Source organism: Symphalangus syndactylus, chromosome 20 (genome assembly GCF_028878055.3).
Source record: "Symphalangus syndactylus isolate Jambi chromosome 20, NHGRI_mSymSyn1-v2.1_pri, whole genome shotgun sequence".
NCBI lineage: Eukaryota > Metazoa > Chordata > Mammalia > Primates > Hylobatidae > Symphalangus > Symphalangus syndactylus.
In genome coordinates this window covers 24,927,575-24,949,593 of record NC_072442.2, presented here as the reverse complement: position 1 = coordinate 24,949,593, position 22,019 = coordinate 24,927,575, and the positions used below count along the sequence as shown (strand labels likewise).

Here is a 22,019-nt window from a genome sequence, read left to right as displayed (position 1 = left end):
TCTGCCTGCCTCAGCCTCCCAAAATGCTGGGATTACAGGCCTGAGCCACCATGCCCAGCCAGAAACTATGTTTTAACCCAACCATCAACCAACCCATACTTTGGAGAAATACCTACAGAAACTAAGATTGGTGGGAGGCCCAGCAGGGTGTCACCTCCCATCTCAGACTCAGTCCAGGACGTAGGCTCAGGGGGCAGAAGGAGGGCTGATTTGCCTGCATCTTTTGAAATTCTTTCTTTCTCTCTCTGCCTCTGCCTCTCTGTCTTCCTCCCTTCCTCTCTCTCGCTCTCTCTTTATTTATTTCACCTGAGTTTCAGAGTCCTTGGTTGAATTTGTCCACAATTTCCTGCAGCTCTAGCTGGGAGTCGAGAAGCATCACTGAGGACCACTGCCCCTTGCTTCCCTGAGCCAGGTCCCCTGCGCTGAGAGTGCTGTTTTGGCGCCTGTGGTGGTCCTCTTCATCCTCCAGTCTGCTTCCCGACTCACTTACCACATATGGTCACCACCTCCTGGGTCACGTCACAGGGTACCAGGGCTGGAGTGGTTTCACCAGGTCAACAGGCGTGGCTGCTGCCCTAGTTAGAGAATGTCCTAGAAGAGAGGTCAAACCATCATGACATCCTTGGGACCAGGGGATAGGAGACAGAGGCCCCCAGTGCACAGTCGTGTGCATTGGCGCCCACATCCCCTTGCTCAACTTCTAGGAACTGGCTCTGGCCCCCTGCACACTCCACAGGCCCCTCCTGCCAATCTGCATCTAACAATTTTCCTGCCTTCCCCTTCGGAGGGGCAAAGGCCAGAGGTGGCCCCTCATTTTGTTGAGAAGCTCAGGGATCTGGTTCTTCCAAGGAGTCTTGGAATCAATCCCTCCTTGTCACTGTGCCCTAGAGTGTCTTGCAGCCTCCATTCCCATGGGTCTTCTTGGGCAGGTGGCAAATAGAGCTGACTGAGCAGTAGGGTGACTCCTTCCAACCTAGAATCCCGAGCTGCACAGTAAGGACGTTAAAAGGACCGCTAGGCCCAGCACCCCCACTCTCCCTATGTGAGGATAAAAGTTGATGACACCTCCGAGCCCTGCGAAGGTCCCGCATCCCACTACCTTCCCTCCCGCAGCTCGGAGGGCTGACTCCTGGAGAGGGAGGATTTACCTGAGGGCTCTGACCACCTTAACTGCCCAATGCCTCTCTGGAGACAGTGGCTGCCAAAGGAGGCACGGACCTGTTGCCCATCTGGACAGTGTTTGTCAGGGAAGAAAGGGCAGCTTATGCAGCAGCCAGGCAGCACCGGGACGGAGCTGGGTTCCTCCCGCCTTCCCGTTTGCATCACGCGACTCCGCGGGTCCCAGCGCGGCCCTGGCTAACCCGGATCTGCGCCACTGCCGGGTCACTGAGCCTCTCCAGGACGGAGTCTCGCTTCACGCAGGAGCCCAGGCCATCCTCGCTGCCGAAACAAGGCGGGGTTCGTCTCCTGACCCATAGTAAATGGAGCTGCGCTGGGGCGCGGGGAGCAGACTGCTTTTCTGGGGAAGCCGTGGGGCTCTCCACTTTTCGGGGTGGGGAGGGGAGGCTGAGCAGAGCGCAGACCAGGGGCCTGCCACATGGCCTCTGAGCCAAAAGAGCAGAGCCCAGGGTGAGGGGCCCCTACCCAGGCAGACCCAGCCCAGGAGGTTTTGGGCCCTGGGGTCTTGGGTGTGGACTGGTCCGAGATGAGTCCCCCAGGTTGGGTGCCACCAGCCTTGACGGGTTCAGGAGATGGGACGTTATGTCTAGACGCCGCCACCCTTTATTGCAAGCCCGGGCCTCATCTAGACCCCAAGGGGCACCCCAACCTGTTCAGGGTTCCCGGGCCTCGTGCGCTTGCCCGCCTAAGGCAGTAAATTGCCATCGTCTCTAAAGGCCGCCCCCACTTCGTCCGCTCCCCACCCACTCCCAACCCCAGGCTCAGAACCCGCCAGGGCAATCCAGGCCCGTTCTCTAGGTGAGGAATGCCGGCCCTGGGGGCATTTGTCCCTGTAGGGAGGGCGCCACCCGCCTGTCCCGGGGCGCTGTCCAAGCCGCGGTGCTGAAGCGCCCCGGGCCCTGACTCAGCGAACACACCGCCGTCACAGTGTGCAGCCGCCACTCTCCAGGCCGGGCCGGCTCCAGGCCGCTCCCACACAGGCTAATCATTCGCCCGGATGCACGTCTGCCTCAGCAGGCTTAAACTGGAATCGCCTCGGAGGTTCGAGATTCCTGAGGCCCAGAAAGGGCCAATGCTTGTCCCGGGCCAGGCAGCTGGGAGAGTGTGGAGCTCCATTCCTGCGCTCCATCCCGGATTCCGCAAGCACCTGCTCACTCTGCCTGCTCCAGACCCGTCCCCTCCAGTGAGCTGCACTGCCTGCTCCAGACCGTCCCCTCCAGTGAGCCCAGGGGAGGGTCCACTCACTCTCCAAGAACACATTCTTCCCACTGTCATCCAAGCCCAGCAGACCCTGCTACCTATTGGGGGCGGGGAGGGTGGGGAGTGCAGGCAGAGAGACAATCCCTGGAATTGGTCCCGCACACAGCCAGCAGTGAAGATGCCTCTCTGCCTCTCTCCCTTCTTTCTGGATGCCCCCCACAGCTTCCATGGATGCCCACAACCCCTTCCTCCCTCCACCCTTAATGTCCAAGCAGGCAAAGAAGACCGGGTGTCCCCAGTGAAGGGCTCTGCAGTGAGGGCTCTAGAATCTTGCCCTTGAAGGAGTAAATGATATCCCTCGAGTTGAGCATGATCATGATGGCAGTGATACTGGGCCAGGCACTAGTCCAGCAAAGAGAGGCCAGAAGGACACCAGAAGGAGCAGCCAGATGGCAGAGCTGGTGCCCAGAACCATGACCTGTCTCGCCCCAGGCCCCCACGGGTGACTGCTTAGAGTCGGCCAAGGATCAGTGCAGGCCAGGAGAGGGATGAGGTAATAGTCAAGGCAAAAGGGTTTTGAGAGGATGTTCCAGGGGAGCAGAGCCAGCGGCCAGCACTCCTTTGGTAGATACAAATGTCACATCCTGGTCTCTAGTCTTGGCAGATGTGTTCAAGAACTCACGTCTGGCACCTCCAAATGTTAGGCAGCTCCAATTTGAGCTGTGGAGAGCATTCTGCCTAGACCCCGTGAGCAGGGCCCCAAGGGACTGGGCTCTGTGTCAGGGATGAGTTCATACTATGGCAAAGAGCAGGTGGTGGCCTCAGGGCTGTTGAGGTGTCCCAGAATCAAGATTCTTTTTTTTCTTTCTTTCTTTCTTTCTTTTTTTGAGGTGGAGTCTCGCTCTGTTGCCTATGCTGGAGTGGAGTGGCATGATCTTGGCTCACTGCAACCTCCATCCCACGGATTCAAGTGATTCTCCTTCCTCAGCCTCCCAAGTAGCTGGGATTACAGGTGCCCACCACCATGCCCAGCTAATTTTTGTGTTTTTAGGAGAGATGGGTTTTCGCCATGTTGGCCAAGCTGGTCTCCAACTCCTCACATCAAGTGATCCGCCTGCCTCAGCCTCCCAAAGTGCTGGGATTACAGGCGTGAGCCACCGTGCCCAGCCCAGAATCAGGATTCTTAAAATGATTGTGCTGCATACTGAATCATGTTGCTTTTGACTCTTGTAGCTGGTCCCCTTCCTTATCTAGGGTGCCTGCTGGTACACCCTGGATGATGTCTGAGACAGACGGTGCTGCTCAGCCCCTTGAGGGAACATTACTGTGTGGGAGTTGGGTGGACTGTCAACCATGGGGCAGGAAGATCTAACTCCCCTCCCTCATGGCCCTCACATTGTGGGTCCCCTGGCAATAGATAATAACGAGTGTCACCGTGGACATTACAGTGACCCCAAGAGACGGACAAGGTGGGTATTAGTGAACACATTAGGGGAGACAGAGGGGCAGAGAGGACACGGGACAGTCACCAAGGCTCCTAATGACTAACTTCTTCAAACTTCTCAGCAACATCTTCTTCCCTGTCCCCTGCTCTCCACCTCATCCATCAAGGAGCTGATGCTAATGGGGTTCCCTTGTTCAGAGCCAGACTGCTGTGGTTACTATGGTAGTTAACAAACAGCCACTCCAGGCTCTTAACAAAGTAATCCTGGAGGGACAGAAAAGGGCTTCTGTGGCCCGAGGACCAACATGTTACCTCTTGGCTGGCTTGGCAGCCATGGCAAGGACATGAACAGCATCCTCTGAGGAAAGGAGACTGCTAGGCACACCCTGGGGAGGGGCGGGAGCCTGGAGGAAGTGCAGATGTCGGGATTTGGCTGCTGGCCACACCTGCTGGGCCCTCAGGTTGTGAGCAACAAAGTGTTGCTTTACCTTCTCATTGCAGTAGCCAATCCAGAGCTGTGACAGCAGTTGTTGGGGAAGAATGTGACTCCAAACACATTCAGCAAGCCTGCTAGAATGGGAAAAACCCAGGGGGCCCTGGGAGAGGGTCTCCCTGGCAAGGCTCCCGCCAAATAGAATAATTCGGCATCTGTATAAACCAGAATAATTCTACCACCTGGATGACCTACAGTAAGGCTGAGGAACATCACACTGGGCAATGCACAGAGCAAATGCAACCCTCCATACACCACCTGGAATGGTCCCCATTTCCCATTCTGCTCTCTCTGTGAGTCTAGAACAGATGCAAAGGCCCAGTGGAGGATGAGGGGCAGCCCCAGGACACCAAGGCCTACTTTTGAGTCTTTATTTTCTGGTCCCGTGTCTCTTAGAAGTAGCCCCTTCTGCTGGAACGTCTGAGCAGCTTTTTAATGCCTCATCCCCAGACAGGAAGCGATAGTCAAAGATTGTTAAGCTTTCTGAGGCTGGGTGTGGTGGCTCATGCCTATAATCCCAGCACTTTGGGAGGCCGAGGTGGAAGGATCACTTGAGGCTAAGAGTTCGAGACCAGCCTGGCCAACATGGTGAAACCCCATCTCTACCAAAAATACAAAAATTAGCCAGGCATGGTGGCACAGGCCTGCAATCCCAGCTACTCAGGAGGCTGAGGCACAAGAATCACTTGAACCCAGGAGGTAGAGGTTGCAGTGAGCCAAGATTGTGCCACTGCTCTCCGGCCTGGATGACAGAGCAAGACTGTCCCACAAAGACAAAAACAGAAACAAAACCAGTGTGATGGAAAGAAAGAACTAGTCCAAGAAAAAGAAAGAGCTTTTAGAATTTAAACTGTTTAGCCAGGTCCGGTGGCTCGCACTTACAATCCCAGAGCTTCTGAAGGCTGAGACCAGCCTGGGCAACAAGTGAGACCCCAACTCTTAAGAAAAATGTTTTAAATAATTTAAGCTGTTTAATAAAAATTCAATTGGATTGGAGGATAAAGTTGAAAAAAATCTCCCAGGAAGTTAGCGGGGGATGGGGGAAGGAGAATTGGAGTAAAAGAAAAGGAAGGAAGGCGGGAGACAAAAAGAGTTAGTTGATTAACTTCGTATTAGTAGAAGTTCTAGGAAGAGAAAACAATAGGGAGGAAATTATGCGCAGAGGGTTCCTCGTTCAGCTGGCTTCTCCGGGTGCTGAATGATGGGGTAACCTGGGTCCCTGAGCCAGGGTCTCCCTGTGCCTCCTTACCCTCCTTGCCCTGCAGTGCGGAGGTCCTCCCCGCACCCTGCCTGCTTCCTCCCTCCTTCGTCCTGCCCATGACAAGCATGAGGCATGAGATCATGGAATACCTAAGGCAGCCGGGAAACACCATTGTCCAGTGCCACGCCTTGGCTTGCAGTGATTCTCCAACCAGACAGATCATTAGCGTCCCCAAGAAGATTCGCAGCCCTGCTCCAACTCCCGCATCAGCACCTCTCAGGACAAGCCTGCTGGTGGGGCTGTTTTACAAGCTCCCCAGCCAACTCAGGCTGGGAAGTCAGGAGGCAGCTTAGGGGGCTGAGGAGGGGGACAGAGAAGCTGAGGGGAGAGAGGGGGCTGCTGCAGGGCCCCCAGCCCCAGGTGGAAAAGCCGGAGCCACAGGCTTCAGGGCAGCAGGAAGGAAAAGTAGAGCCCCACTGAGCCAGGACAGAGCAGCCTGGAATCAGGGCAAGCAGGGGAGAAACCTTGGGCAGGACATTCAGCCTCCCTGAGCCTCAGTTTCCTTCTCTGGGAAATGGGAATAACAGCCCTGCCTCACAGGCATATTAGGGGATTAGAGGCCAAATAAAGCACGTGGCAAAGGCTGGTGGCTAGCGTTATGTTTATGAGCAGGTGTTTACAAAGCACCTACTATGTGCCTGGCACTGTGCTGGGCACTCAGACTCAAAGAAGAAGACAGAGAAGCCCTAGAGACATAGTCTTCTGGGGCAGAAGGTGGTAAAGACAATCCCAATACACTAAAGTCAGGCCACGATGGGGGTACTGGGGCCCTGCAGAGAAACAGAGGGAGCAGGGTCCCTGGGGGAGAACGAATGTCCAGGCCCAGGCTCTGCCCCTGTGATGGCTCCCGGGATCTGGGGAAATCTGTGAGTGCCAGGCCACCTTCGAGGGTCCTCTCCCCTCCTGCATGTTTGATGCCCCCCTTCTGAAGGTGGGGCTGTCATAGCCCTTCGTAATCCAACCACGGATCTGCAGCTTCTGCCTTGATGATGGGGTGAAACATTCTGTGCAGTGGGCAGGGAGTGTGTGGACGAACTGTGACTCCCTCCTTGAGTCCCATAGCTGGGTCCCCAATCCAGCCCAGGCACATGTCCCCAGCATTCTGGGCCCACTTGGGGTCCTTGGACAAAGTCACTCAAGTCTCCCCACCAGCCCCTGGCAACCACTACCTCTACTGGCTCGGCTCTCTGGGCACACCAGGGGGCTCCCCCATTCTGGCCTCTTGAGCCTCCCACCCACTCACTTTGTGGAGAAGGGCTTCTTCCCCAACAGAGGGGCACAGTCTGGGGCTGTCTCTGGTTCTTCCCACACTCTGCCCCCTCCTCACTCGCGCCATCAGTAATTGTGGACCCCAGGCTCTACAGGAGGGAGAGATAGCCCTGCCTGGAGCCTGAGGTAGGGGAGGAGGGGGGGCTTGGCTCCTCTTCCCAGCAAGGAAGCGGGGCCCACTCCCCTCCCCTGCCTGTCTCCACTAGTGACCCCCCAGGCTCCGGGACAAGGGCTGAGTCACTGCTCCTTGGAGCCTCAGTGTCCCCATCCACACAACAAGGTGCCTTCCCCCAGACCCTCCCTGCTTCCGGGGACTATTCAGATAAATGAAGTCACCCTCCAGAATGAGCCATCTGCATCCCAGGGCTGGTTCTTCTGGTTGTGGTGGGGGCCTGGTGCAAAGAGTGCCTCCCTCCTGCCCTCCATCATGCCACATTTGCTGCCAGACAGCAGGGAGACGTCAGCCTCTGACGGAGCAGAGCCTGCCCTTGCTTTGAGTCGTGCAGATGCCTCTGCAGGCGCAAGTCCCCGACTCCAGGCAGCTATCTCCCCTGCAGAGATAAACACTCTCCCGGGATGTCAGGATGTCATAGCTCCCAGGTCCAGGGAGGGCCTGTGACCAGCCCAAAGTCATCCATACCCCAGTGGTCAGTACCCACCCCCATCCCTGGCCTCTGCCAGTCCCAAACCCCCACCAACCCAGGCTCAGAGGGCTCTGGTCACTCCCATTCTCCTCGGGCCTGGGCCCCACACCCAGCCTCCAGGCACCAGGAGAGAGAGGGTGTTTGGGGGCCCTGGTCTAATTCTGCAGCAGCAGAAACACCACAGGTCCAGCAGTGATGAGGTGGAGGCACCCTCCTTCCACTAACCCCCTGCTTGAAGAAAACCAGGAAAGCAGGCCAACCCGCCTGGCAGTTTCCGGATTTACTAGAAGGAAGATTTCCAGGTGTCAGGCTCACCTCCCACAGACTGCTCCCCACAGCCATGTTTGCTGCCACCAGCAAGAGCTGGGGCTGGTGCTCAGAGGGTGCTGGGAGTGGCTGGAGCAGGGCTGTTCCTTCTCATTTTCCTAGGAGGCAGTTTCTACCCTCCCTCACACCACCCCTGTCCCTAGTGGGGAACCAAAGAAGATCCAGACCGCCAGGGAGAGTGGCACTGCTCCCTGGGCACAGCCACCCCATCTGCAGTGTCCCCCACTCTGCCCCGTCCCCATCCTGAGCAACAGCTGACCATGTGAGGAAACATCCCTGAGAGAGGCCCCACCCTTTCTCCCATACCTGCCTGGGGTCCATAGCCTTCCCTGAAAACACCAGCCTCCTGCTCACATTCCCAGGGCGGAGGCGATGGGAGCCCCTCTTGGAGATTTCCTGAGACTCACACAGGAGTCTGGGCCCCAACCATCCAGACTGTGTCTCCCCCACCCACCCTCCCTTTGTGCTTATCCCAGCCCTTGCCCACCTCCTGCCCCATCTAGGGGGAGGGCACAGCCCACAGGACCGGGAGGAGCAACTGATTGAGTCATCTCTGAGGATTCCGGCTCCCACACCTGAGATCTTCCCATCCATTTATGGATGAGAAAGCAAGGCTCAGTGAGGGGAAGTGACTGGCTAACTTCCCGAGGTCACAGAGCTACTCACAGGCCAAGCAGTGGCAACCTAGGACCACACCTGATACACTGACTCCACCCCGGGTCTAGCGCAGCCTGGACCACCCCCTGAAAATTGCCAGCCTTTGGGAGATGCGAGCACTTACTCTCCCCAGACTTACTCTTTATACTGGTCTAAGCTGACCCCTGACCTGCCAGTCAACAACAGTGGGTATCCAAGCACCATCTCCCCTCACCCTCACTCCTTCCCATTTCACCCTTTTGTCCCTAGTGCCCACTTGAGGGGCCAAAACAAGGACACATTTCATAGCTGAGTCAACGAGCTTTATTGTCATCAGGCAGGGAAGCATGGGGAAGGGACTGAAGCAGGGGGCTCAGGCTGGAGAGGCCAGAGACTGCGGGGCAGATGGGGCAGCTGCCTCCCTGCCTCCTGGGGGGCTGGTGGGGGAAGCTGAGTCCTCAGCGGGTGGTCTGGTAGACCTGCTTGCGGGAGGAGATGACCTTGCCATCCTGGACCTCTTCCACAATGGTACGCACCTGAAGGGTGGTCACCGCTGCCGGAGAAGCAGGCGCTTTAAAGTGGGTAGGGGCCAGGAGACCCTCGCTTGCCCTCTAGCCCTCGTGGACAGGAGCCGGCTTTCTCCCTCATCCTCCCCCAGGTGCTATGAGTGCCTCCACTGTCACCTCGACATCACACTGCACACACATCCCTCCTGTCCCTGCCACCGCCTCCCTTCCATCCCATCCCTCTGCCGGTGGCCCTGTGTGAGTCTTGCCTCCCTAGATGGGTTATTTGATTCTGACCCAGTGTGTCCTGCCAGGGAGGAGCCATGTAGACTCCATGAAATCCGTCTCCATTTCTCTGCAGTCTCCAGGACATAGATTTGCTCCCATCTCCCCCATCAGACTGGGATCGCCCAGACAAAACCAGGCCCCTATCTCCTCCATTAAGCTAGGAACCCTGGGGCTAGGATCATATCTTTTCAGACTGGAATTTGGAGGACAAGGACCATGTCCCTATCTCCCATCAGGCTAGAGTCCCCAGAGGCAGGACTGTTTTTGCTCATCTGAAAGCTGTCAAGAGCAAAGATCATGAGACCATATTCCCATCTTCCCATCAGATGACAATCTCCAGAGCTGGGACCTGTGTCCTCCATCAGACTAGGATCTCCAAGGTAAGGACCAGTTCCCTGGCCCACCCCCATCAGACCAGACAGTGTCTCTCTCATTTGATCTTTTCCAAGTATCAATCCTCAGTGCTAATGGGTCACTTCTCCCACCCCTGCTAAGAGACAGCCATCAACTCCTGGAGCTCCTGGGATCCCTGCCCCAGCAATGTGCAGGTGGGCTGCCTGTCCCATGCACCCAATCCCCAGGGCCTCAGCCACGAAGATGCTTACATTCTTTCTTGTACTGAGTCAAGCTGAAAGAAAAAAAATAAAAACAGAGAGGAAATTAGATGTGAGTCTGAGAGCCCCACCCCTGCCAAGAGGCCCCCAGCCCTGACCCCAGGTGCCCCCCCTCACTGGGCATCCTCGCCCTCCAGCAGGCGGCGGTAGGTGGCGATCTCCTGCTACAGCGGCGTCTTCACGTCCAGCAGGATCTTGTACTCCTGGTTCTGCTGCTCCATCTCGCAGCGAAGCTGGGCCACCTGCTCCTCCACGCTGCCTATCAGCCCCTGGATCCGGGACGGCTTCACGCAGTAGCGGTTCTCTGTCTCCGCCAGGTTGCCCTCCAGGTAAGCTTTCTGCAGGAGGGCAGGAAGACCAGGGGTCAGTGAGGGTGGTCAGTGTCCTCTTTGGGGCCCACCCCCATGCACAGGACTGTTCCTACCATGCTGAGCTGGGACTGCAGCTCGATCTCCAAAGCCTGCGTGGTGCACCGGAGCTCCAAAATCTCACTCTTGCTGCTCTGCACCAGCTCACTGTTGGTAGCCACCTCGCGGTTCAGCTCCTCTGTCTGCAGACAGGACACAGGACAGGGTGGTGTGAGCCTGCATCCCTCTCCCAAGTCAGGCCTCCTCCCAAATCTAACTGTGGAGAGAGTGGTGCCTTCTCACAAGCTTCCCGTGTTGAAAGCCCAGAAACATGCCATTTGAAATGTTAACTTTTTATGGTTAATCCCTGCGTGTGGGAGGCACAGACCGGAAACTTGAGAACCAGCCAGAACATGTAGCCTGGCTCTTGGTGCTAGTCCTGACTTCTTGAGAGACAGGTGGTGACTCCCAAGGTCTTTACCCACTGCCTTTATTCTGTGGGGGCTCCCTACCTCCCCACCCACCCCCCAGATCCCAGCTTGAGCTCAGCTCCAGGTCTGTTGATGCAGCAGGTGACCCTGTGGTCCATGCAGCTTGCTGAGGAGGGGGCACCTCCAAGACACCTGGCCGTGGGTTTACTGTCAGTGCTAAGGCCCCTGAGCCCCAGCCCCTAAGAGAGACCTCTGGCCTGCAGCAGCCCCCACCTTGCTGAAGAACCAATCCTTGGCATCTTTGCGGTTCTTCTCTGCCATCTTCTCATACTGGTCACGCATCTCGTTCAGGATGTGGCTCAGGTCCACGCCTGGGGCAGCGTCCATCTCCACACTGATCTCACCACCCACCTGGCCTCACTGGATGTTCATCTCCTATGGAAAAAGGGGATGTGGATGTGCGCATCTGGACCCATCCTGACCTCTCACTCCCAAGCCTTCCCCCACAAGGGGATCCCACTCCCCACAAGGACCCCTGCTTTGTTCTCCTTCTGCTCTGTCTGACCCTCTAAATGATCTTTATTCATCTGCTCAGTATTGCCTCCACCATCAGACTCTATCTCCCCCATTAGACCAAGGGGTCTCCAAAATAAAATCTAATTATTAGGCCTATGCCCCAAAAATTTTCCCTCTAATTTCCAAGCTTCTACGTAGATGTTCAGCTTTGAGAGTTTGAAATGGGACAAGAAGGAGACTTCCTTACTTATCCCCCGCCCTTGTGAGGGAGGCCAGGGCAGGTAGAGGGAGCCTCTGCAGGCCCCTGGGAGGTTCCTTGGGTGCAGAGAAGCAGTGTAGTACAAAGAGGAGTCTGCCCTGCACGCTGGACCCCAAGGATCAGGGCTCTGCAGACAGGGAAGCCCTCTAAGGTGACTAATCCCAGTGCGCCTGCTCTGCTGTCTCCCACGGCCTCAGCCATGGCCCAGCCCCAGGGCTCTGCCACCCACTCCTTAGCATCTTTCACCTTCTGCCCCAGCCACCTCACCTCCTCATGGTTCTCCTTCAGGTAGGCCAGCTCCTCCTTGAGGTTCTCAATCTGCATCTCCAGGTCGGCTCTGGCCAGGGTCAGCTCATCCAGCACCCTGTGCAGGCCATTGATGTCGGCCTCCACACTCAGGTGCAGGGCCTGCTCTGTCTCAAACCTGCGGTGGGAATCAGAGACTTCAGCCCAGGCTGCTCGCACCTGCAGGTCCAGGTCCTGGCTGCTCACCTGCCTTCATTTTGCCAGGACTCTAAGGGGTTGGAAGGGCTGACGAGAGGGTTGAGTGGAAACAAATTCCAGCCCCGGGGCCCCGGGACCATCACAGGGCCAGATCCCACGCCCATCATCTTCCTTACTTCTCTCTGCCTCCCGCCTCCCCTCCCTCTCTTCTATTCCCTGCCTAAGCCCAGCAACCTTCAGAACTAGCTGCCTTCACTGCATCATGGACTAAGGAGTGGGGCTTCTAGGACTGCCCCACCCTGAGCTCCTGGGCCTTGCCACAAGCAACCAAGGAGTCCTGGGGTCGGGGGGGTACCCTGAGATCCTCCCCCAGCTGGCCCAGGCTGCCCAAGCCCACAGCTAGGACTCACTTGGTGCGGAAGTCATCAGCAGCCAGATGGGCATTGTCAATCTGTAGCAGGATGTGGGCATTGTCCACGGTGGCTGTGAGGATCTGAGAAGATGGGAGGGTAGTCAGGTCATTGGATGGGGGTGGCTGAGCCCACACCAGGGTTCCGAGCAGATCTTCCTGCCTGGGGGGGCTCTCTTCTCGCCCAGCCCCTCCCTTGCCCTGTGCTGTATTATTGGCAGAGGAGGGACAAGCAGGAGTCTGAAGGGCTGAAACGTGCCTCTTCTTCCCCCGCTACTCAGTACCCCACCAGACCCCCACGCCAGGCTCAGCCTTAAAGGAGAAGAGACAGCTGGCTGGGAGTATGAGGCCACCAGAAAAGAATGGGAAAATGTCCCCAGGGCAGAAGCTGTCCCAGAATTCTAGAACAAGGGAGGGGGTGTGGGCAACCCCCTCGTTTTACAGTCAGCTAGAGGGTGCCCCTGACAGGCTCCCCCAAAAGGAGGCTAAAGGAGCCCTCACCAAAGAGTGGTTCCAAATCAGAAGTCAGGACCCCTCCTAATCCCTAACCCTGGGCTCCAGCCAGCAACCCCGCCCCCTGGGGTTTGCTGAGCCCGTCTTAAGGAACAGCAGGAGGAAAGGAGAAGCCAGAAAAATCCCCAAATAAGGCACATCAGAGGCCTTCCCCACCCTGAGGTCCCCCCCCCTCCTTTCTGCCTCCCCCCACAGCAGGTGCTATCAGGAGCTCACTCAGACACCCCAACTCCACATCTCCCAAAACCCCCTCCTGCTGACCCCTGCTCCAAAGGAGCAAGACACCACACATCCAGCGGCTCACGGGCCCAGCCCTTCATCTGCATCCTCCTGCCTCATCCTACAACCTCTCCAGGTGGAGGAGCTCCAGGAGGGAGAAACTGAGGCTCCAAGGGGCTCCACGGGCCTGTTTGTTCCTGACTCAGCCTGCTGCCCCCAGAAAAGGGGGATGTGGACCACACAGGGGCCCCAAGGCAGGTTCCCAGAAGCTAAGCCACAATCAAACCACCCTTGGCTCCCTGAGACCCTATGGCTGGACTCCAGGCCTTTGGCCAGGGCAGGAGTTGGGCGGAAGAAGTCATGCCCCCGGAGACCCCTCCCACCAGCAGGCCCTGCCTTGTTCTGCAGCTCCTTGATTGTCCTGTAGTACTGGCTGTAGTCATGGGCGGGCCCCACGGCCTGCCTCTGGTACCAGTCACGGATCTTCACCTCCAGCTCAGTGTTGGCCTCCTCCAAGGCATGCACCTTGTCCAGGTAGGAGGCCAGGCGGTCATTGAGGTTCTGCATGGTGGCCTTCTCACCTCCGGCCGGCAGCCCATCAACGCCCCCAAAGCTGCTGCCATAGCCACCGCCAGAGCCAAAGCTGTAGCAGCTGGAGTAGCTGCTACCCCCGAGGGCACTGCTCAGGCCACCAGCAGATCCCAGCCTGCAGGAGCTGGCACCCAGGCCGCCAGACAGCCAGCAAGAGGTGTGGGACAAGCCACCTCCCAGGCCGGAGGAGCCCTTGATGGAGCTGGAGGAGGTGAACTGGTGGATGGTGGTGGTCACAGTGGCGGCGGCAGGAGGCAGGCACACAGAAGGGCTGGAGAGGAGGGGGGCCCCAAGTTGTGTAGGGCTGCCGGGGTTTACCCGCTTCCTTTATAGGCCACCAAGTGGGCGTAGCGATTACAACAGGCTTGTTCCTCTGTTTCCATTCCCCTGGGCTTTCATCACCACTGGCCACCTGCCAGCTCCCAGGTGGCTGGGGGCCCCCTCCCCGCCCATCATCAGGAATTTGCCTCATTTCTCCAAATCCTTGTGCTGGGTGCCGTGCGTGTGCGTGTGTGTGCCTCTGGTCTCAGACCCATCACCTGTGATTCAGGAGGGCCCTCCAGCTATGCTTTTCCATGACATAATATGGAGAAGAGGAGAAGGCAGGATGTCACCGTCCCCAGGCCCTCCCAGGCAGCCACCACCCCAGCCCGGCCCGCCTCAACCCTGTCTGGTGGGGCAATGGGTTGCAGTGTCAGGTGACCCCCCCCCCGCCCCGAAGTTGCTGTCTTTCACCCTACACTGCTCCACCCACGGTGCTGGCCCGGGGCTGAGTGCTGAAGAGAAAGAGGGGCCTGAGAGCCGATCCTGCCTTGGAAACTGAGCCCAAACCCACCAGGCCCGCCTCACAGCACAGAAACGCCATCAAGCCTCGGAGACCAACCCACATCACAGATAAAGAAATTGCGGCTCCAGAGGCGTGCAGTGCCCACACTGGCCCCTTCTGCAGAGCCTGACACCCGGGAATGCACTCTAGGGGCTACAGTTCCATCCAGTCAGCTTCTGACCCTGCCCCATCCCTAGAAGCCCTTGCTAACACAGTCTCCTCCTGTAACCTTTTCCCAGGTTTACACTCCAGGCTGGAGTGGGCAAACAGGGGCTCAGCTATAGGATGGGGAAATGGTGGGCTGTGCTAAGAGAGGATCTAAACCAACTGAGAGGGGGATGCCCCCTTCCACTCCTCTCACCCTTCTGTACCCCAAGAGACCTCAGGGTCAGGTGAGGGGCATTTATCTCAGGTCTCAGCCCATAGGAAACCTAAAAGACATTGCCCAAGAAGAGGCTCTTACAGAGACCCCAGCCAGCCCCCTCCCCACTCCAGGCTCCCCAAGATGTGGCTCCTCGGGTGGGCCATGTGCCCCACCCCACAGCCCCACCCTGCCCTGCCCACCACCCCAAGCCCGGCCCTGGGTCCTAGGGTCCCGCCAGGCCCGCTGGGCGGAAGGTGGTCATGTTTCAGACTGCCGATGGCTTCCACTTCCCAGACAGGCCCAGAAAGCCCCACCAGCAGCTGAGAGAGATTCCTCAATAGCCCAGTGGCTGCCAAGCCACCAAAGCAAACAAGAGGCGCCCCACGTGTACACACACAGTGGCCACTCCCGCCCCACACACACCCCGAGCTGGGCAAAGCCGGTCTGGTTTCCTGGGCTGGCTGCGTCGCTGCCACCCCCTCTCACTCATCAATGCCCTGGACCACTCCTTCAGAAGCCCCTCCCCACCGATCCCCTCTCCTTCTGCTCTTGAACCCGCCCTGGGCTGAGGCTTGGTCCTTGGAAAGTCTGTGTGGCCCTCCCAGGGACCAGCCACAGGTGACAGGGACTCAGGGGCTGATTCTTAGAAACTTTTCCCAATACAAGGGGCTGTCCCATCCCTCCACCCTTAATCCTTCCGCCTCCTCCCCTCTCATCTTTCCAGGAGCCCCAGGCCTGGATGGAGTGGGCAGAACAGATTGTCAGGTGACAAGCTGATACCCAAACACTCAATAAACTCTCCACCTTTCCCAGTCCCTCAGCCCACACTGCCCCAAACCAATGAACAGACCAGATCACATGAGGCATTGAACTTGGAGCAAAGCTTTAATAGCAAGCACTGGACCAACCCAGGAGGCCTCCTCAGTGAGGGGCTGAAGAAAGTAGATATAGAATGACAACAGGTCATGGACCGGGGCCCAGACGGGCACTGGGGGCGTGGCAGTAGCATGCTGGGAGCTGGAGCCGATGGCTGTGCCGTGGCCCTCGAGGTGGGGCTGTCACAGGCAGAAAGGGGCCTCAGTGGGTGGAGAGGTGGACCTGCTCACAGAAGGAGACCACCTCTCCAACCTGGACTTCCTCCATGATGGCACACCTGGTGGCTGGTCACTGTGGCTGCAGGCGATGGAGGAGAGAGGCACAGGGAACATCAGGCGGGGACTCTTCCCCCCACCTGCCCCCGAGTCTGTGGTCCCCCCAGTCTCCCACACAGAAGGGTCCTCAACCTCTCCCCTGCCTTGGGGTCCACACAGCAGGACAGGGCAGCTTCTTACCTTCCCGGGTGGGCTGCAAGGCCAGGGACAAGGAGTACTGAGTGGCCAGCCTGCGGGGAGAGGAGCACCCATCAGCCCAGGGATGCCAGCCAGCCCAGGCCCCTGCAAGCACTGCTGGGCAGAAGCAGGCCCTGGCAGAGGACGTTCCCCCAAACTGGTGAAAAATCACAGTTTGGGAACGCACAGAAATTAGCACAGGCCCAAGAATGAAAGGGCAGGGGTTCAGCACAGCAGGAAGAAGAAAAAGAAACAGCACAGCAGTAGGTCTGGCGGCCCTCTGTGGCTACTCACCAGGAATTTACAAGGAGAAGCTGAGCAAGTGGTTTTTCCATATCCCAGAGGGCCCAACAAATAGACCCAATTAAAGCAGGAGAGACTGTCGTTAGACTATAGATGGACTTCACCATTTTCAGGGAGCAAAAAGCTGCAACGTGTGACTAAGCATGGAGACTCCGGGACACTCTCAGCTGAAGGCCTGATCACCCTTCCCAACTGCAAACTCGACCACCACCCACCTTGCTCTTCACCCTGTGGCTGATGGTATCACCACTCACACAGTCATCGGAACCAGAAACCCAGGGCCATCAATGCCCACTCCTTCATGTGTTCACCTGACACTTTACTGAGTCCTGACTGTGAGCCACGCTTACCCTGAGGTTCAGGCATCCAGTCCTGCTGTTTTGAGCTATAACCTCTCTTCTGCGTGCACTACCTTCCTTCCCTCGCCCCACCCTCCACCCTCCACCCCACAGGACTTCTCTGGCCAGACTCCCTGCTCCAGCCCCCTGACGCATCTCTCTGGCCCCAGCCTGACCCCTCTGATCCATTTCTCCCTCTGCAGCCAGAGGGAATGTTCTAAAATATCTTGATGTTCATTCCCCTCTCCTGCTCCAAATCCCTCCATGGCTCTCCATTGCCTACGTGATCTAGTCCAGACGCTTTAACTTGGCATTCAAGGCTCCTCAGTCAGACTCCAGCCTGCATCGTCAGTTTCACCTCCTGCAAACCCCCACAGCTTCCGACATTCACACCTCCTGAACTTCGCTGGTACTCAGACACCAACTTCTCCCTGGGTGAAGCGGGCCCCCAGCCCGCCCCAACAGGTACCCGGGTGCACACTCACTGGGCGTCCTCAACCTCTAGTAAGCAGTGGTAGGTGGCGATCTCCTGCTCCAGCCGCGTCTTCCCGTCCAGAAGGACCTGGTGCTTGTGGTCCTGGTGCTCCGCGTTGCAGCAGAGCTCGCACAGCTGCTGCTCCATGCTTCTGATGAGCCCCTGCAGCTGGGCCAGCTGAGTCCCATAACACACCTCCGTCTCTACCAGGCTGCCCTCCAGCGATGCTTTCTGTGGGCCAAGAGATAGGTGGTGCGATGAGATGGACCTGGGACCCTTCCCCATGGCACAGCACTAGAGAGGAGCCCCTCCTGTATGGGGCTGTGGGTGCTGCCGCACAGTGGGGTAGTAGTGCACCCAGCCACTGAGTGTGAAGGGACAGGCTGGGTGGGGACTCTGGTTCTCTAAGCAGGGGTCTAAAAGGCTGGCTCACCCTGGGGTGACAGGTACAGGGTGGGGAGGGGACAGAGGCCCTACCTTGCTGAGCTGGGACAGCTCAGGTTCTGCACAGAGATGTAGAGCTCCATATCTCTATACTGCCGCTCTGCAGGTTCTCTGTGTTGGTGGCTACCTCGCAGTTCAGCCCCTCTCTCAGGAAGGCAGAGTGGGCCACAGGGGTTTAAGGAGACTTTCAGAAGTGGGGCACAGGAAAGGGGCTGCTCCTGAACCCTCACCTCCCAGAACCATCCCCTAAACCCTCCCTGGCCTCTATGGGGCCCCAAAGGCACCTGCACACAAAGACCCTCTGCACTCACATTGGACCTTGGAGGAATTCAGCCTGCTCTGCGGTCGTTTGCAGTTCTTACTCCTACCGAACTGCAGCACCTCAAAGATAGGCACTGGGTGTTATTCTTTTGCACCTGTTGCTGTCCCTAGGACACTGGAGACACTCAGCCTGTGCTTGCCAAGGGTATGCATATCTATTCAAATACACACATCCTGTAAACAGCTGTGGTGGAAACCCAAGACCAGACTTGTAGAGACCTGGATCTATTTTGCAGGCCACAGTGAAGGGCTGTGTGAGCTTGAGTCCTCTCTGAGCCTCACATTTTACATCTAAAACATGAGGGGCTGGTCCAACTGGTTCCCAAAAGTCCTTCCAACTGGGACAGTTGTTCCAGTGTTCCAGCTGCACCAGCATGCAGCACATGTGCCCACACGTGTGCACACCTGCTTACACATGGCCACGCACCACGCTGAAGAACTAGCCCTGGGCATCGTTGCAGCTCTTCTCCACCAATTTCTTGTCCTGGTCACGCCTCTCATTCAGGATGCAGCTCAGCTTCACTCCAGGCACAGTGTCCATCTTCACACTGACATCCTCATCCACCTGACCTCAAAGGGCGTTCATTTCCTGGGCAGAGAGGACAGCAGCAGCTCACCCGAGGCCATCCTGGGGAAAGACCCTGGGGCCTGCCTTCTCTCCCTCGGAGAGACAGGTACAGATGACAGACAGACAGACGGACACAGATAGGCCAACAGCTCCTCACCCTGAAAGTGAAGGTGGATGTTGTCATTTCTCAAACATACAGGGCTAGGAATATCAGCAACCTCCCCCAACACACACTGTGACTCGGGACTGGACTTCACCCATCCCCAACAAGTTGGCTAAGCCCCGAGAGATGACAACCCCCCAGCACGGTGGAGGATGACCATGGGCGACCTCACTCACTGCCCTGACCTTGTCGCCACCACCAACTCCAAAGCACAGGCTTGCAGAAAGCAACCCTACGCTGGTGTCACCGCACCAGGCCCCGTTAGCAAATGTTAATCTGCTGGAGGAAAGCAATTGTATAACCAGCCTCAAAGCCAGGGGGAGACACCTTCCAGGTGTCCTGCTTCTCAGGGAGTAGGCTCCCCCAGCTTAGAGCAGCACAGAGCTCGGCTGAGAAGGAAGCCACAGGACGGGGCGTGTAAGGCCTCCTGACTGCCCCGGCAGGACCTTGGATCTCTATCCTTGGGTTGAGCCTTGGAGTCCCTGGGACCTAGAACCTTCTGGAAAGGAGAGGCAGGAGAGGGGCCAGAGAGGTGGGGTGGATATGAGTCCAACAGGCCTGAAGGAGGGTCCCTGTGCAGCCGTAGATAAATCCCTTAACCTCTCTGAGCCTCAGTTTCTTCACGGGTCAAAAGGAAGAAAGAGTATCTTTCTCCCAGCTGTTGTATCAGCGGATATAATGGCTGTGAGTCACTTGCAGTGCTGGGCAGAAGCTCCTTGTTTTAATGACTATCACTATTCTAATTAATTATAATAATTAGCATTGTGTGTTCTTACACTGAGTTACTCATTAGTCACTTAACTGCAGTGAGCTGAGCCTCAAGGGGTAACTGAAGTCTATTTGGGAAGAGGGGCTCCTCCAGGCCTCACCCAGGGTCCTCTGAGGGTCAGGGCTAGCCATCCATAAAAGATGGGAACTGGACCGAAAGCATGGCGCAGCCCAGGGAGGTTCTGGGTCCCAGCCTCGCTTGCTTCCAGGTGAATTTCTGCTGCATTCCCTGAGCTGAGCTCACTTCCTCGTGGTTCTTCTTCAGGTAGACCAGGTCCTCCTTGAGGTTCTCAGTCTGCATCTCCAGGTTGGCTCTGGCCAGGGTCAGCTTGTCCAGCCCCTGGGGCAGCTCCAGAGATCCAGCCTCACTTGGTGCAGAAGTCATCGGCAGCCAGGTGGGCATCATCCACCTGTAGCCAGCACGAAGCTGGAATTACTGATCATAGCCACGAGGATCTGGGAGAGACGTGGGCTCCATGAGAAAATGCCCTTGGCAGCCTCCAGGAGGCCCTCCGACACCCTTCTTGCAGCCTTTTCGGAAGTGAGCCAGGGTGAGGGTGATGAGAGTCCCCGTGTTCTTCTCTGAGCACCCTCCTGGGAATTTCTGGGACCCAGCCTAGGCCCTCAGGGGGTTAAAGGATGATGGGGCTAGGATGCCCAGGCATGGGTAAACATGGATGCCAGGAGAGAGACCCTTATGGAGCCGTCTCCCACCATGGGGGTCATGGCCTAAGCTGCCTAGGCCTCACTCCCTCTTCCGCAACTAAATTCACCTCTAGGCTCAGCTGCCACCTCCTCCAGAAAGCCCTCTTGGATTACCTTTCTGCGTCTTTTTTCCGGGCCATACCTCCTCCCTTCTCCAGGTTGTGAATTTATACCTATTTCTATGACTTTTTTGGTTATTTCCTCCTCCACTGGACTCTGAACACCGGGGAGACAAGGCCATGTCTGTTTCATTCTCTTTGGAATCCCCAGCCCTGGGCACAGTGCCCTGGCCCAGAGTTGGCCCCGAGGGTTCGTTAGTTTAATTAAGTGATTCGTTAATTAATTAATGAGGTTATGACTGGCCTCACCTCAAACCCAGGGCAAAGCTTTCTCTTCCCACAAGGTCATCTGGGCAGTTTCAGTGCAAACACGGAGGGAGGGGCCCAGAAAGAGCAGAAGGTTGGTTGTGATTACTGCCGCTGTCGCTGGCATGGTTGGAAATGCCCAAGAGGGCTTCCAGTTGAGGCCATGGGCATGCACCAAAGAGCGAGGCCCCTCCAGCCACCCAGAGGTTGAAGCGCTTGTGAAGGCGGCACATAAGCGTGTAGAATCTGGAATTTGCTGAGGCTCAGGGCTGACTTCACAAGACCTCAGAGGGATAAGCCCCAGGACACACTAGTAGCCCCCGCAGGCTCATCTGGTGCACCCCCTCCCAGACCCCACTCGAAGCCCTAAGTTCTGTGAAGTGACCCTGGATCAGGCTGAGCTGAGGGCCAGTTTGTTCCCAGCACCCTCTCCTCTGCCTCAGTGGGCCCATCTGCATCCGGCAGAGAACCACCCAGCCCCCATCTCCTTGTTCAGGAGGATTTGGGGGCACAGTGAGGGTCGGCTGTGAAAACCCGGAGACAGGGTGTGTAGGATGACTGGGGGCAGAGCCCTGGTGCGTGCTGCACTTGGGGGTTGGTGATGGGGTGCTGGCTGATCCCGAAGATCAGGACCACTGACTCACCAGGGCTCCCCTGGATTCCCCGCTGCCAGGACCAACCCCAATATCTGATCTGGCACTGCCAGTATCTCTGCTTCCAAGGGGAGATTGCAGGAATTCCCGCCTCGTGGAGGTCCCGGGCAGGAGCAGCAAAGCGCCTCATAGGCAGCACCAGGCCTGGCTCTCCACCCAGGAAACTGAACAGGCCTAACTGCCAGGGCCAGCTGGGCCTAACCTCACTCCTGCCTGGCTCCCCTGCCTCCCCTGGCCCCCCTGCCTTCCCTGGCTCCCCTGGCCCTCCTGGCCACTGTACTCATCGCTTGCACCCCTCACCTGCCACTGGTGGCTTTGCTCTGTAGGACCCTCCGGGGCAGGGTTTGTGCAGAAGACAAAGTAGCCATGTTCACAGAATGCCAAAGCCATGTTTTTAGGGGTCATGAGAGGGAATGTGTATGTATGTGTGTGTATGTGTGTGCGTGTGTGGTGTGTGATGTGTGTGGTGTTTATGTGTATGTGGTGTGTGTGGGGTGTGTGGTATGCATGTGGTGTGTGTGTATATGTGGTGTGTGGTATGCATGTGGTGTGTGTGTATATGTGGTGTGTGTGGTGTGTATGTGTGTGAGATCTGTGTGTATTATGTGTGGTGTGTAAATGTGTGTGTGGTGTGTGGTATGTGGGTGGTTGAGGGTATATACGTGTATGGTGTGTAGTGTGTGTGTGGTGTGTGTGGGATGTGTGTGGCGTGTGTGGTGTGGGGTATGTGTGGGTGGTGTGTGTGTGGTGTCTGTGGTATGTGTGTGTGGTGTTTGTGTGTGTATGTGTGTGTGTGGTGTGTGTGGCA

At 57.2% G+C, this 22,019-nt stretch overlaps 2 pseudogenes; both read right to left on the bottom strand.

Annotated features, from left to right (window-relative positions):
* Window positions 1-8,780: 8,780 nt before the first annotated feature.
* On the bottom strand, window positions 8,781-13,875 carry LOC129469593 (keratin, type I cytoskeletal 17-like; annotated as a pseudogene).
* A 1,982-nt stretch (window positions 13,876-15,857) lies between these two features.
* On the bottom strand, window positions 15,858-21,601 carry LOC129469621 (keratin, type I cytoskeletal 42-like; annotated as a pseudogene).
* Between the last annotated feature and the right edge of the window lie 418 nt (window positions 21,602-22,019).